The following is a 14,267-nucleotide window of genomic DNA, read 5'->3' on the forward strand; positions in this document are numbered from 1 at the left end:
TTTTTTCTCCATAGGAACCTGGAATGTAAGATCCATGAATCAAGGCAAGCTGGACGTGTACTCTTCAGTCAGTGCTGAAGAAGTTTCTTGGATGAGAAGCAAAATGTCTTTAAAGAAAAAAAGTCCAGTTGCCTCCTGAAAAAGCACCTTTGGGACTCCTTGCTTATAGTTGTTAGCTGCGAAGTCGTGTCCGACCCATCGCGACCCTATGGACAACATTCCTCTAGGCCTTCCTGTCCTCTACCATCTTCTGGAGTCCATTTAAGCTCACGCCTATTGCTTCAGTGACTCCATCCAGCCACCTCATTCTCTGTCATCGCAAAAATATTGGACTGGGTTGCCATTTCCTTCTCCAGTGGATCACGTTTTGTCAGAACTCTCTGCTTATGACCTTTCCATCTTGGGTGGCCCTGCATGGCATAGCTCATAGCTTCATTGAATTACGCAAACCCCTTCGCCACGACAAGGCAGTAATCCATGAAGGGGCTGCTTATAGACAGTAGGATAATTAATAAAAACTAATCAGGGTATCTCTGGAGAAGGCTTCTTTGCTACCATTAGATTTGATTGAGGATATTGGGGCTTAAGGTCATTACAAAATGTTAAGTATTTGTTAGATATTGTTGTTCAACAATAAAAAATTTTATCCTAATGCCAGGATGGGATCTACTGTCTGAGAGTTCCCAGCAAATCTCAATATTTTAGCAGAATAGAAAGCTTTTCCATGGAATTGCACTTGCTGTTGTTAAATCCAAGGGCTCACATTTATTGTTTGTTGCTCCATAGTTGAGTTCATTTATCTTACCATGCAGATGCCAGAAACAATGATGGCAAAGAATATTAGACAGCAGCTACCATTAAAAACATGGGAATGCTCATGGCAGCCTAGGGTCTTCCTTCAAGCTCTATTATTATTATTAAAAGTAGAATCTCATGACACCTTTAAAACTTAACAAAAACAATAATTATTAGCAGAACTATATATAATTCAATCTTCCTGAAAAATAAGGCTATGGAAATAATACTTCCATTTATCTTTTACTATCTTTTACTAATGCTGCGTTACTGCAAATGAGGACACTAAGGCCTATGAAGCTTTATATAGGAGATTAATTCTCAGGTATTACTTCTGGACAATTTCAGTGAAAGCACCATAGGTTTAAAAGCAAACTGGCTGAGTTAATTGCCATCAGCAATTTTGTTGTTGTTGTTAGTTGCGAAGTCGTGTCCGACCCATCGCGACCCTATGGACAATGTTCCTCCAGGCCTTCCTGTCCTCTACCATCTTCTACTACTTATGCCTTTCCTTAAATATTCTTGCACGGACTTGTTCGTCCTCAGGGGTGCTCTCCCTTCCTGGGTGCGACCCGCCTTTCTAGCCACTTATGATCTCGAGGAAGGGCCCATTTATTAGGACCCCGAGAGATGGCTGGGCACGGGTAGGGGCCTTCGACGGAAACCCAACAAGAGGCCCCTGGTTAGTTTTCTTTCTAAATTTTTCAGGGGGTTAGGGAGGGGGGAGGGTACTCTTTTTGGTTGTTTGGACAAGGGGGGCAGTCCAACAACCTCTGTTCAGGCCAGTGCCAAGGTAGATCGCAGGGGGGAGGAGCGGGGGTCGGTTGCCTCTGGGGCCCCAGGGCTGGTCGTGGGAATCCCTATTCCCACGACGTTAGGGAATGGTAGCAGGTATAGGAGCAGAGGGCCGTATCGATCTCAGGGAAGGCCTCTCCGCTGCTTACAAGCGGTGAGGCACTCCGACCCTCTGGCTCCGCCCCGAGGCCCCGGGAGTGAGGATGTGCAGCCTCCTGAGCTGGTGTACTTGAATGCCAGGTCTGTCGCTAATAAAGCTCCTCTCGTCCGCGACTTGGTCGAGGGTGAGCAGGCGGACCTGGCTTGCATCACGGAGACTTGGTTGGGCCCAGAGGGCGGGATTCCTCTGGTTGACCTTTGCCCACCAGGTTTCCGGGTGCTACACCGGCCTCGGGCTCAGGGTAGGGGCGGGGGTGTGGCTGTTGTCATGAGGGAGACCATGTGTCAGCAGGAGGCCACCGTTCCCCAGATAGTCGGGTGTGAGTCTCTCTTTTTGAGATGCGGCCCTGGTGCGCAGTTGGGCTTGCTGCTGGTGTACCTTTCACCTAGTCACACAGCAGCAGCCCTGCCTGAGCTTCTTGATGTTCTCTCTGGGTTGGTGATTGAGTTCCCGAAACTTATAATTTTGGGGGACTTCAATCTACCATCGCTGGGAGGATCATCTGAGTTGGCTCAGGAGTTCATGGTTTCCATGACGGCCATGGACCTGACGCAAGTAATTTCGGGACCGACTCATGAGGGAGGCTACACCCTTGACTTAGTTTTCTTATCTGGACGGTGGTTAGCTGATCTTGGTGGGGGCTCCCCAATTGTTATGCCCCTGTCATGGACCGATCATCATCTCCTGTGGCTGGTCTTCCATTTTGCCACCCCCCGCCGTGGGTGTGTGGAACCAATTAAATGGTACCGCCCCAGACGCTTAATGGATCCCCAGAGGTTCCAGGTGGCGCTGGGGTCCCCACCTGCCTCCCTTGCTCACAGCTCGGCAGATGCCTTAGTGGAAGCCTGGGAAAGGGCAGCCACTGAGGCTCTTGACCGAGTTGTACCCCTGCAGCCCCTGACCCGGTGCAGATCCCGCCGAGCTCCATGGTTCTCCGTGGAGCTCCGGGAGATGAAGCGTCGGAGACGGGGCCTAGAGAGCGGTTGGAGATCCAGCCGATCCGAATCCGACCGATTGCGACTAAGAGCCTATACTAGGTCTTATCTCGCTGCGATAAGGGAGGCGAGGTCTAACCACTTCGCTACCCTTATCGCGTCCGCAGATAATCGCCCGGCCGCCCTGTTTAGGGTGACTCGCTCCCTCCTGAATCAAGAGGTGAGGGAAGAACCCTTGCAGGGTCGTGCCGAGGAGTTTAACCAGCATCTGTCGGACAAAATCGCTCGGAGTCGGACCGGTCTGGACTCTGACTGGGCAGAGTCTGGCGATCAGGACGCGGGCGGTCTTGTCGATATTACCTGGGAGGAGTTTGATTCTGTGACTCCGGAGGAAGTGGACAGGATCATGGGGAGGCTGAGCTCCACCACATGTTTATTGGACCCGTGCCCTTCCTGGCTAGTTTATGCAGCCCGGGAGAGGACACGCAGCTGGTTCCAGGCAGTTATATCGGCTTCTTTGAACGAGGGTAGCTTCCCCGCCATCTTGAAAGAGGCGGTGGTGAGGCCTCTCCTCAAGAAGCCTGCCTTGGACCCAGCTGTATTGAACAACTTTCATCCCGTCTCCAACCTTCGCTTTATTGCGAAGGTTGTTGAGAGTGTGGTGGCGCATCAGCTCCCTCTGGTCCTGGATGAAGCGTATTATCTAGACCCGTACCAATCGGGTTTCAGGCCCGGGCACAGCACGGAGACGGCATTGGTTGCGCTGGTGAATGATCTCTGGAGGGCTCGGGACAGGGGACATTCCTCTGTTCTAGTCCTATTAGACCTCTCAGCGGCTTTCGATACCATCGACCATGGTATCTTGCTGCGACGTCTCAGGGGATTGGGAGTGGGAGGCACGGTCTTACATTGGTTCTCCTCCTATCTCCTGGGACGTTCGCAGTCGGTGTTGGCAGGAGGGCAGAGGTCGACCGCGAGGTCTCTCGTTTGTGGAGTTCCTCAGGGGTCGGTCCTCTCGCCTCTCCTGTTCAACATCTATATGAAACCGCTGGGTGAGATCATTCATGGTTTTGGAGTTGGGTATCATCAGTATGCTGATGATACCCAGCTTTTCCTTTCGACCCCAAACCACCCCAGTGATGCCCTCAACGTGATGTCCCGTTGCCTGGAGGCGGTTCGGGTCTGGATGGGGAGGAACAGACTTCAACTCAACCCCAACAAGACTGAGTGGCTTTGCATACCTTCATCCCGGGTTTATTCGGACATTCCACCTCTTTCTATGGGCGGTGAACTATTACCCCCCGTAGATAGGGCTCGCAACTTGGGAGTCCTCCTAGATTCACGGCTCACCTTGGAAGACCACATAGGGGCTGTGACTAGGGGGGCTTTTGCCCAGGTTCGCCTGGTGCGCCAGTTGCGGCCCTATCTAAGCCGGGATGATCTATGCACGCGCTCGTGACCTCTTGACTAGACTACTGCAACGCTCTCTACATGGGGCTGCCCTTGAGGACCACCCGGAAGCTCCAACTGGTACAGAATGCAGCCGCAAGAGTTGTGTTGGGAGTCTCCCGATACTCCCACGTTACACCTCTGCTCCGTGAGCTGCATTGGTTACCAGTTGTCTTCCGGGTGAGATTCAAGGTACTAGTAATGGTGTTCAAAGCCCTACATGGCAGGGGTCCGGAGTACCTTAGGGAACACCTGCTGCCGGCATCAACTTCCCTCCGCCCTGTGCGTTCCCACAGAGAGGGCCTCCTCAGGGTGCCACCGGTCAGAGAATGTCGATTGGTGGCACCCAGGGGGAGATCCTTCTCTGTGGGCGCCCTGGAGCTATGGAATCAGCTACCGGTTGAGCTCCGGACGGCGCCCAATCTCCGCTCCTTTCGCCGCAAGCTAAAAACATACTTTTTTGAACAAGCTGGCCTGGCCTGATGAGGGGACTGGGGGGGGTTGTTATTGTCATTTTATTGGGGTTTTAAAATGTATTTTTAGTTTATGGGCATATATTTAATCATTTTTTTTAACTTTTGTAATCCTGTATTTTTATTCTTGCCCTGTTCACCGCCCTGAGTCCTTCGGGAGAAGGGCGGTATAGAAATATTATTAAATTAAAATTAAATTAATTCTGGAGTCCATTTAAGCTCACGCCTACTGCTTCAGTGACTCCGTCCAGCCACCTCATTCTCTGTCGTCCCTTTCTTCTATTGCCCTCAATCTTTCCCAGCATTAGGCTCTTCTCCAGTGAGTCCTTCCTTCTCATTAGGTGGCCAAAATATTTGAGTTTTAGTTTCAGGATCTGGCCTTCTAAAGAGCAGTCAGGATTGATCTCCTCTAGGACTGACCGGTTTGATCGCCTTGCAGTCCAAGGGACTCACAGGAGTCTTCTCCAGCACCATAGTTCAAAGGCTTCAATTCTTTGGCGCTCAGCCTTTCTTAAGCCATACATTGCAACTGGGAAGACCATAGCCTTGACTATACGCACTTTTGTTGACAGGGTGATGTCTTTGCTTTTTAGTGTGTTGTTTCGATTTGCCATGGCTTTCCTCCCCAGGAGCAAGCGTCTTTTAATTTCTTGGCTACAGTCCCCATCTGCAGTGATCTTGGAGCCCAGGAAAATAAAATCTGTCACTACCTCCATTTCTTCCCCATCTATTTGCCAGGAATTGAGAGGGCCGGATGCCATGATCTTGGTTTTCTTACTGTTTAGTTTCAACCCAGGTTTTGCACTCTCCTTCTTCACTCGCAACAAGAGGCTCTTTAGTTCCTCTTCACTTTCTGCCATTAGAGTGGTATCATCTGCATATCTTAGGTTGTTGATGTTTCTTCCGGCAATCTTAATTCCAACTTTTGATTCATCTAGCCCTGTCTTTCTCATGATGTGCTCTGCATATAAGTTAAATAGGCAAGGCGACAGTATACAGCCTTGCCGGACTCCTTTCCCAATTTTGAACCAATCAGTGGTTCCATGTCCAGTTCTCACTGTTGCTTCTTGGCCCGCATATAGATTTCTCAAGAGACAAATAAGATGGTCTGGTATGCCCATCTCTTTAAGGACTTGCCACAGTTTGTTATGATCCACACAATCAAAGGCTTTAGCATAGTCAATGAAGCAGAAGTAGATGTTCTTCTGGAACTCTCTAGCTTTCTCCATGATCCAGCGTATGTTAGCAATTTGATCTCTAGTTCCTCTGCCTCTTCGAAATCCTGCCTGTACTTCTGGTAGTTCTCGATCCACATACTGCTGGAGTCTAGCTTGTAGAATTTTAAGCATAACTTTACTAGCATGAGAAATGAGTGCAATGGTGCGATAGTTTGAACATTCTTTGGCACTGCCTTTCTTTGGAATTGGAATGTAAACTGATCTTTTCCAATCCTGTGGCCACTGTTGAGTTTTCCAAATTTGCTGGCAAATTGAGTGTAGCACTTTTACTGCATCATCTTTTAAGATTTTGAATAGCTCAGCTGGAATACTGTCACCTCCACTAGCTTTGTTGTTGCTCAGCTTTTCTAAGGCCCACTTCACATTCTAGGATGTCTGGCTCGAGGTCAGTGACCACCTCATTGTGATTGTCAGGGACGTTAAGCTCATTCTTGTATAGTTCTTCTGTGTAATTTTGCCACCTCTTCTTAATCTTTTCTGCCTCTGTTAGGTCCCTGCCATTTTGGTCCTTTATCATGCCCATTTTTGCACGAAATGTTCCCTTCATCTCTCCAATTTTCTTGAAAAGATCTCTGGTCCTCACTATTCTATTGTTTTCTTCTATTTCTTTGCACTGTTCATTTAAGAAGGCATTCTTATCTCTTCTAGCTATTCTTTGGAATTCTGCATTTAATTGGGCATATCTTTCTTTTTCTCCCTTGCCTTTCGCTTCTCTTCTTTCCTCAGCTATTTGCAAAGCTTCCTCAGACAGCCATTTTGCTTTCTTGCATTTCTTTTTCTTTGGGATGGTTTTGGTTGCTACCTCTTGTACAATGTTGTGAACCTCTGTCCATAGTTCTTCGGGCACTCTGTCAATCACATCTAATTCCTTAAATCTATTTGTCACCTCTACTGTATATTCAACAGGGATATGATTTAATTCATACCTGACTGGCCTAGTGCTTTTCCCTACTTTCTTCAGTTTAAGCCTAAACTTTGCAAGGAGAAGCTCATGGTCTGAGCCACAGTCAGCTCCTGGTCTTGTTTTTACTGACTGTATAGAGCTTCTCCATCTTTGGCTGCAGAGCATATAGTCAATCTGATTTCTGTGTTGACCGTCTGGTGATGTCCATGTGTAGAGCCGTCTCTTGGGTTGTTGGAAAAGAGTGTTTGCTATGACCATCGTATTCTCTTGACAAAATTCTATCAGCTTGTGCCCTGCTTCATTTTGTACTCCAAGGCCAAACTTGCCTGTTATTCCAGTTATCTTTTGGCTTCCTACTTTAGCATTCCAATCCCCCATGATGATAAGGACATCATTTTTGGGTGTTAGTTCTATAAGGTGCTGTAGGGCTTCATAGAACCGGTCAATTTCATCCTCTTCAGCACTGGTGGTTGGGGCATAGACTTGGACTACTGTGATATTGAATGGTTTGCCTTGGATTCGAACTGAGATCATTCTGTCATTTTGAGGATTGTATCCCAGTATTGCTTTTCCTACTCTTTTATTGACTATGAAGGCTACTCCATTTCTTCTGAGGGATTCTTGCCCGCAGTAGTATACCTGATGGTCATCTGAATTAAATTCACCCATTCCTGTCCATTTTAGTTCGCTGATACCTAAGATGTCGATGTTTAGTCTTGTCATCTCTTGTTTGACCACATCCAGCTTTCCTTGATTCATGGATCTTTCATTCCAGGTTCCTATGGAGAAAAAATCTTTACAGCATCGGACTTTCCTTTCACCACCAGACATATCCACAGCTGAGCGTCCTTTCGGCTTTGGCCCAGTCGCTTCATTCTTTCTGATGCTACTAGTACTAGCCCTCTGCTCTTCCCCAGTAGCATATTGGACGCCTTCCGAGCTGAGGGGCTCATCTTCCAGCGTCATATCGTTTTGCCTTTTGGTACTGTCCATAGGGTTTTCATGGCAAAGATACTGGAGTGGTTTGCCATTTCCTTCTCCAGTAGATCACATTTTGTCAGAACTCTCTGCTATGACCTTTCCGTCTTGGGTGGCCCTGCACGGCATAGCTCATTTTTAGTATCATTGTTTTTTTTTTAAATCTACCTATAGGACTTTAATAAGAATTGCTAGAATACATAATCCTTATTTGCATACTAAAAAGGTAAAAGTTTCTCTGTTCAGTCATGTCCAACTCTAGGGCATGGTGCTCATCTCCATTTCTTGGTAGAGGGAGCCAGTGTTGACATGTGGCCAGCATGACTATACACTAAGGTGCACAAAATGCTATTACCTTCCCAACAAAGTGGTACCTACTTATCTACTTGCATTTTTATGCTTTCAAACTACTAGGTGGGCAGAAGTTGGGGCAGGAACAGGAGCTCACCCCATTGAGCAGCGCTTGGGTCTTAAACCTGTGCCATCAGCTTTACTCAGTGTCTTTAACCACTGAGCCATTATGTCTCCGTATTCACATACTAGAAAGCAATTAATTTACTGGCATTACTTTGTGCATAACTACTGTATAGTTTTAGTGTATCCCAGAAAAAATACTTCTAATGAAAAGATCTAACTACGAGTGCAAATTATTAAGCGTTAATATTCTGTTGTGCTTGAGACAGTCAATACAAGATATATCAAGGTTGCAGTGTTACCGTGAAGTCAGAAGTACATACAGAAAATTATTTATTCTTTGCCAACATTTATATAAAAAACCTGAATTCTCCATCATAACCTTTGAGAAGGAAAAGCTTTCTAAAATAGCCTTGATATTTATTTGCAAAATGCATACTATGTACTTATATACTACAGTATAAACCATATATTGCACTCACTTTAGAAAAAGCTTGCACGTAACTTAAACCTAAAAAGCATGCATATAACTAAAAAATATGAATTTCTGTGTTCACACGGAACCTCAAATTAAGCAAATGCATTTTAGCCTAGCTTGTGACAATCTAGTGCAAGTTGTTAGGTCATAAAACAGTTATATGAATCTCAAAAAATGGTTAAGTTAATCACTGGTTGAATGCCTCATGCAATTGCAGCACTTGTTGACTGAAACATCAAGGACATGTGCTAATTCAAATAAATTTGCTATAATTTTAATTATAAAGTGATAATGAATTTAGTAACAGTTTTTAGATTCTTAGCACAGGTATTAATTTTAATGCTCTGTAACTTAATTATCAGTGACGTCTATAAAATGAGTAAGTCTGCCTTGAATGACTGGCGCTCTTGCAAGTCAAGTACACAGACCTTTTATTTCTTTGTACTATTTTTGTACTATTTTCTATGTATAAACAAAGACAAATATCCTTTGGAGCTTAACCATGTGTATGTGTGTATGTATGTATGTATGTGTATATAGATAGATAGATAGATAGATAGATAGATAGATAGATAGATAGATAGATAGATAGATCTAGAGTCTCGGGTTTCTTCCCGCGTTCCTTTCATCTTCAGAAAGTTGTGGCGACGTTTCGACGAAATCCCATCCGTCATCATCAGGCCGGAGTGTTCCTCCTGCTGCTTCCAGGAGCAATGCGTGGTCTGGCTGTTCCTTTATTTCCAACTGCCGGTGGGGCTGTGTTCTGACTGGGAGGAGGCGTGGCTGCTTTCTGATTGGGTGGGGGTGTCCTCCGACTGGGTGGAGGCGTGGTTGCCTTCTGATTGAGTGGAGGCGTGGCTGTCTTCTGATTGGGTGGATGCGTGGATGTCTTCTGATTGGTTGGAGGCGTGGCTGTCTTCTGTTTGGGTGGGGTGTGTTCTGAATGGGTGGGGTTTTTTGTTGTGTTGTGATATCCTGAGTGTTGTGATTTGGTGTCCTGAGGAGTGGGCTGTGTAGTGGCCTCCAGAGCTTTGGTTTGGAGCCAAACCAACACTCACCATTGCACTCATTTCACATGCTAGTAAAGTTATGCTTAAAATTCTACAAGCTAGACTCCAGCAGTATGTGGATCGAGAACTACCAGAAGTACAGGCAGGATTTCGAAGAGGCAGAGGAACTAGAGATCAAATTGCCAACATATGCTGGATCATGGAGAAAGCTAGAGAGTTTCAGAAAAACATCTACTTCTGCTTCATTGACTACGCTAAAGCCTTTGATTGTGTGGATCATAACAAACTGTGGCAAGTCCTTAAAGAGATGGGCATACCAGACCATCTTATTTGTCTCTTGAGAAACCTATATGCGGACCAAGAAGCAACAGTGAGAACTGGACACGGAACTACTGATTGGTTCAAAATTGGGAAAGGAGTCCGGCAAGGCTGTATACTGTCGCCTTGCCTATTTAACTTATATGCAGAGCACATCATGAGAAAGTCAGGGCTAGATGAATTAAAAGTTGGAATTAAGATTGCCGGAAGAAACATCAACAACCTAAGATATGAAGATGATACCATTCTAATGGCAGAAAGTGAAGAGGAACTAAAGAGCCTCTTGTTGCGAGTGAAGAAGGAGAGTGCAAAACTTGGGTTGAAACTAAACAGTAAGAAAACCAAGATCATGGCATCCGGCCCTCTCAATTCCTGGCAAATAGATGGGGAAGAAATGGAGGTAGTGACAGATTTTATTTTCCTGGGCTCCAAGATCACTGCAGATGGGGACTGCAGCCAAGAAACTAAAAGACGCTTACTCCTGGGGAGGAAAGCCATGGCAAATCTAGACAGCACACTAAAAAGCAGAGACATCACCCTGTCAACAAAAGTGCGTATAGTCAAGGCCATGGTCTTCCCAGTTGCAATGTATGGCAGTGAAAGTTGGACCATAAGAAAGGCTGAGCGCCAAAGAATTGAAGCCTTTGAACTCTGGTGCTGGAGAAGACTCCTGCAAGTCCCTTGGACTGCAAGGCGATCAAACCGGTCGGTCCTAGAGGAGATCAATCCTGACTGCTCTTTAGAAGGCCAGATCCTGAACCTAAAACTCAAATACTTTGGCCACCTAATGAGAAGGAAGGACTCACTGGAGAAGAGCCTAATGCTGGGAAAGATTGAGGGCAATAGAAGAAGGGGACGACAGAGAATGAGGTGGCTGGATGGAGTCACTGAAGCAGTAGGCGTGAGCTTAAATGGACTCCAGAAGATGGTAGAGGACAGGAAGGCCTGGAGGAACATTGTCCATAGGGTCGCGATGGGTCGGCCACGACTTCGCAACTAACAACAACAAAATGCACTTGTTTTAAGAACAGGTTCATAACCACCCAGATGACAGTGTTTCCGTTGCTTTCTGGTAATTCCACTATAAAATCCATGGATATTTCCTTGCAAGGGGGTGAGGGGTTCGCCACTGGTTATAGTAGTCCAGGTGATTTCCCTTGCAACCTTTTGCAGCTGCACAAGTTGGGCAGCTGGCCACGTAACTTTCTATGTCCTTTTTCATGGATGGCCACCAAAATTGCCTTTTAATTAAATGTAAAGTTTTTACAAATCCAAAATGCCCTGCTGATTTTGTATCATGGCACAGCTGCATGAAAATGACCCTCTGGGTGGTTGGTATATATAACTTCTCCCCCACCCATAGCAGCCCATCCTTGATCGTGCACACGTCTATTTTTCTGGAACCATTCATCTATTTCTAAAGTTTTCCAGAATTTGATTCTGGTTTGGCTACCCAGTTGTGGCTTTATTTTGGTTTGGGCCCTGGTGGTTACTAGTGCTGCCAGTTGTGGTTCAGGCATAAGTGATTTAGAATCGGTGGCTCATGTGCTGTTATATTGGGGTATGCCAGCCCGTGCATCTGCCAGGAAGTTCTCCCCCCCCCCGCCGCAAGTGTTTGAGCGTGAACCGGAATTGGTGAAAGTGCTGTTACCAGCGGGGTTGCTTAGGAGTGAGCTTTCTGGGTGTTTTTAGTGCTTCCAAGTTTTTGTGGTCCGTCCAGACCTGAAAGGGGATTTTATTCCCTTCAAGGAAATGGCGCCACGTAAGTAATGACCACCTCACATTGTATGCTTCCTTTTCTCACACAGCCCAGCATTGTTCCGTCTCAGTGAGTTTCCTGGATGTAAACACACACAGTTGCAGTGCCCCATCGTTATTTTCTGGTAATAATACAGCCCCACTGCCACATCGTTTGCGTCCACCTGTATTACGAAGGGTTTATCCGGGTCCAGGTGCCTCAGTATGGGTTCAGCGGAAAACCTCTCGAACGCTGCTTGGCATTCCATTGTCCATTTCAGTAGCTGACTGGGTTTCACTGAGGGTCCCTCCTTCATTTTAAAAAAGTTTGTGGGGGGCAGGGCTATTTGGATGAATGAAGGGATGAACTGGTGGTAGAAGTTTGCGAAACCCAGAAAACTTTGCAATTGCTTCCTTGTGCAAGGTGGTTCCCATTCTAGTACTGCCCTGACCTTCTCAGGGTCCATTTTGATGCCCTATGGGGATATACGATAACCCAGGTAGTCTATTCTTTCCTGGTGGAATTCGCATTTCAATAGTTTGGCATATAGGTGGGCAGCTCACAGTTTTTTTAAAAAACTGCTCTGACTAGATTGACATGCTCCTCTTTGGACTCAGTGAAGATAAGGATGTCATCTAAATAAACCAGGACCCCCTTAAATAGGTGCTCCCTTAGCACTTCACTGATTAATTGCATAAATACTGTGGGGGCCCCTTGTAGTCCAAACAGGAAAACTTTGAATTGGTAGCATCCCATTGGACAATTAAATGTGGTCTTCCATTTGTCCCTTTCCTTAATCCTAAGGAGGTACGCTTCTCTTAGGTCTAGTTTGGTAAGTGGGATAACATGTCCTTCATGAGGGGTAGGGGATACAGGTTACTTTCACTGATCGTATTCAGGGTGTGGTAATCCACTCACAAATGCAAAGTGCTGTCTTTCTTCTCCCTAAAGAGGACTGGGGCAGCACTTTGGGTTTGACAGGTTCAATAAATCCCCTTTGTAGATTTTTATTTATGAATCTTTCCATCTCCTCCATCTCTTTAGGGCTCATGGAGTACAGTCTTGGCTTCGGGAGTTTTGCCCCAGGTTTGATTTCTATAGCACAGTTCATGGGTCGGTGAGGAGGGAGCTCATCTGCCCATTCCTCGCTGAAGACTTCAGCAAGGTCTCGGTATTCTTCTGGTATTTTGGGTAACCCCTTCTCCTCTCCCACTGACACTTTCTCTGCTTCTGGGCTTGGTGAGGCCCTTTGGGGTGTTAAGTTCACATGATCCCCTTTTGGGAAATTGAGCTCTGCCATCCTCCAAGTTACCCAGGGGTCCCATCTCTTTAGCCACTCCAAACTCAGGATCATTGGGCACTCCATGCCTGGGGTCACTACAAATATTATGTCTTCCTCATGGTCCCCCAGGGATAGATGGATTGGTAAAGTGGCTAGGGTAGCTGGCGCCAGCCCTGCTATGGACCCATCTAGCTAGCCGAATGAGATCAGCTGTTTCAGCCTCCTCACCAGGATGCCCAAGTTCCCCACTAGTGTCAGGCTAATGAGGCAGCGGGTGCAGCCAGAGTCTATTAAGGCTTTTACTTTGACAGCTTTGGGCATGGAGGGGGCTAATATAGTTACTGTCTTGAGGATAGGCGCGATGGGCCCACTTACCAGGGGTTCACTCTCTGAGTTGTCGTTTGAGGTATCTGTCACCCCTGCAGTGTAGGCCAGAGTTCCCTGCCCACGCATGGCAGATGGTGGGGACTCTACAGCCTCTGTTGCCCTCATGGTGGGTTCTCGTGGCTTGCTGGGGACTTCCCAGATTTTCTGGCCTGTGATCGGTCTGGGTTGCATGGAGGGACTTTCAAGCAGCACTCTATGGTGCGATGCCCCTCTATCCCACATTTGAAACAGCCTGTTGATTTCTTGGCCATGGCCGGTGGTTTTGCTGGTTCGTGCAACAGCTCAGGAGGCTGGATTTCCTTGGTACCTTTTCAGTAGATTGATCTCTGCTTCCTCCATTAGGACATGCCATTTGTCAAGTTGGCATGGGTCTCCTCGATGCAGGCAAGCATCATACAGGTTGTAGTTTAGGCTGTCTTTGAAATGGCTAAGTAGGATGTCTTCTGGCCAGTTCAGCTTGTTGGCGATGGCCCGGAATTCTTGTGTATATTTGGCTACTAGGTGTTGTGATTCAGTGTCAGCCTGTGCTCCTAGTAGCTGAGTCTGATGAATCTGAGGAGGAGGAGGGGTTTGGAGAGCCTTTGGTGTCAGAGGGAAGCTCTGATGCACTGCAGGACTCTCAGCCTGGCCCCTCCAGTCATGTTCCTCATGAGGCTCAGGTGTGTAAGTACGAGGTGTCAGACTCAGAAGAGTCACAGCTGAATCTGTTCAGAGACGCTAGAAGCAGAAGGCAATCCAGCAGAGCAGAGCAGAAAAAATCAATGAGGCAACTCAGTGAGAGGAGGAGAAGGCACTGAGAAGCCACACCTTGGGACTGATAATAAAAGGAGAAGGTGTGGGCGGGGCTGGTTGCTGAAGGCAACCATTTGGAGACATTCTAAGAGAATCCTGGTCTCTTCTTGCTACTTCTGTT

This window comes from Vipera ursinii (genome assembly GCF_947247035.1).
Source record: "Vipera ursinii genome assembly, chromosome: 4".
NCBI lineage: Eukaryota > Metazoa > Chordata > Lepidosauria > Squamata > Viperidae > Vipera > Vipera ursinii.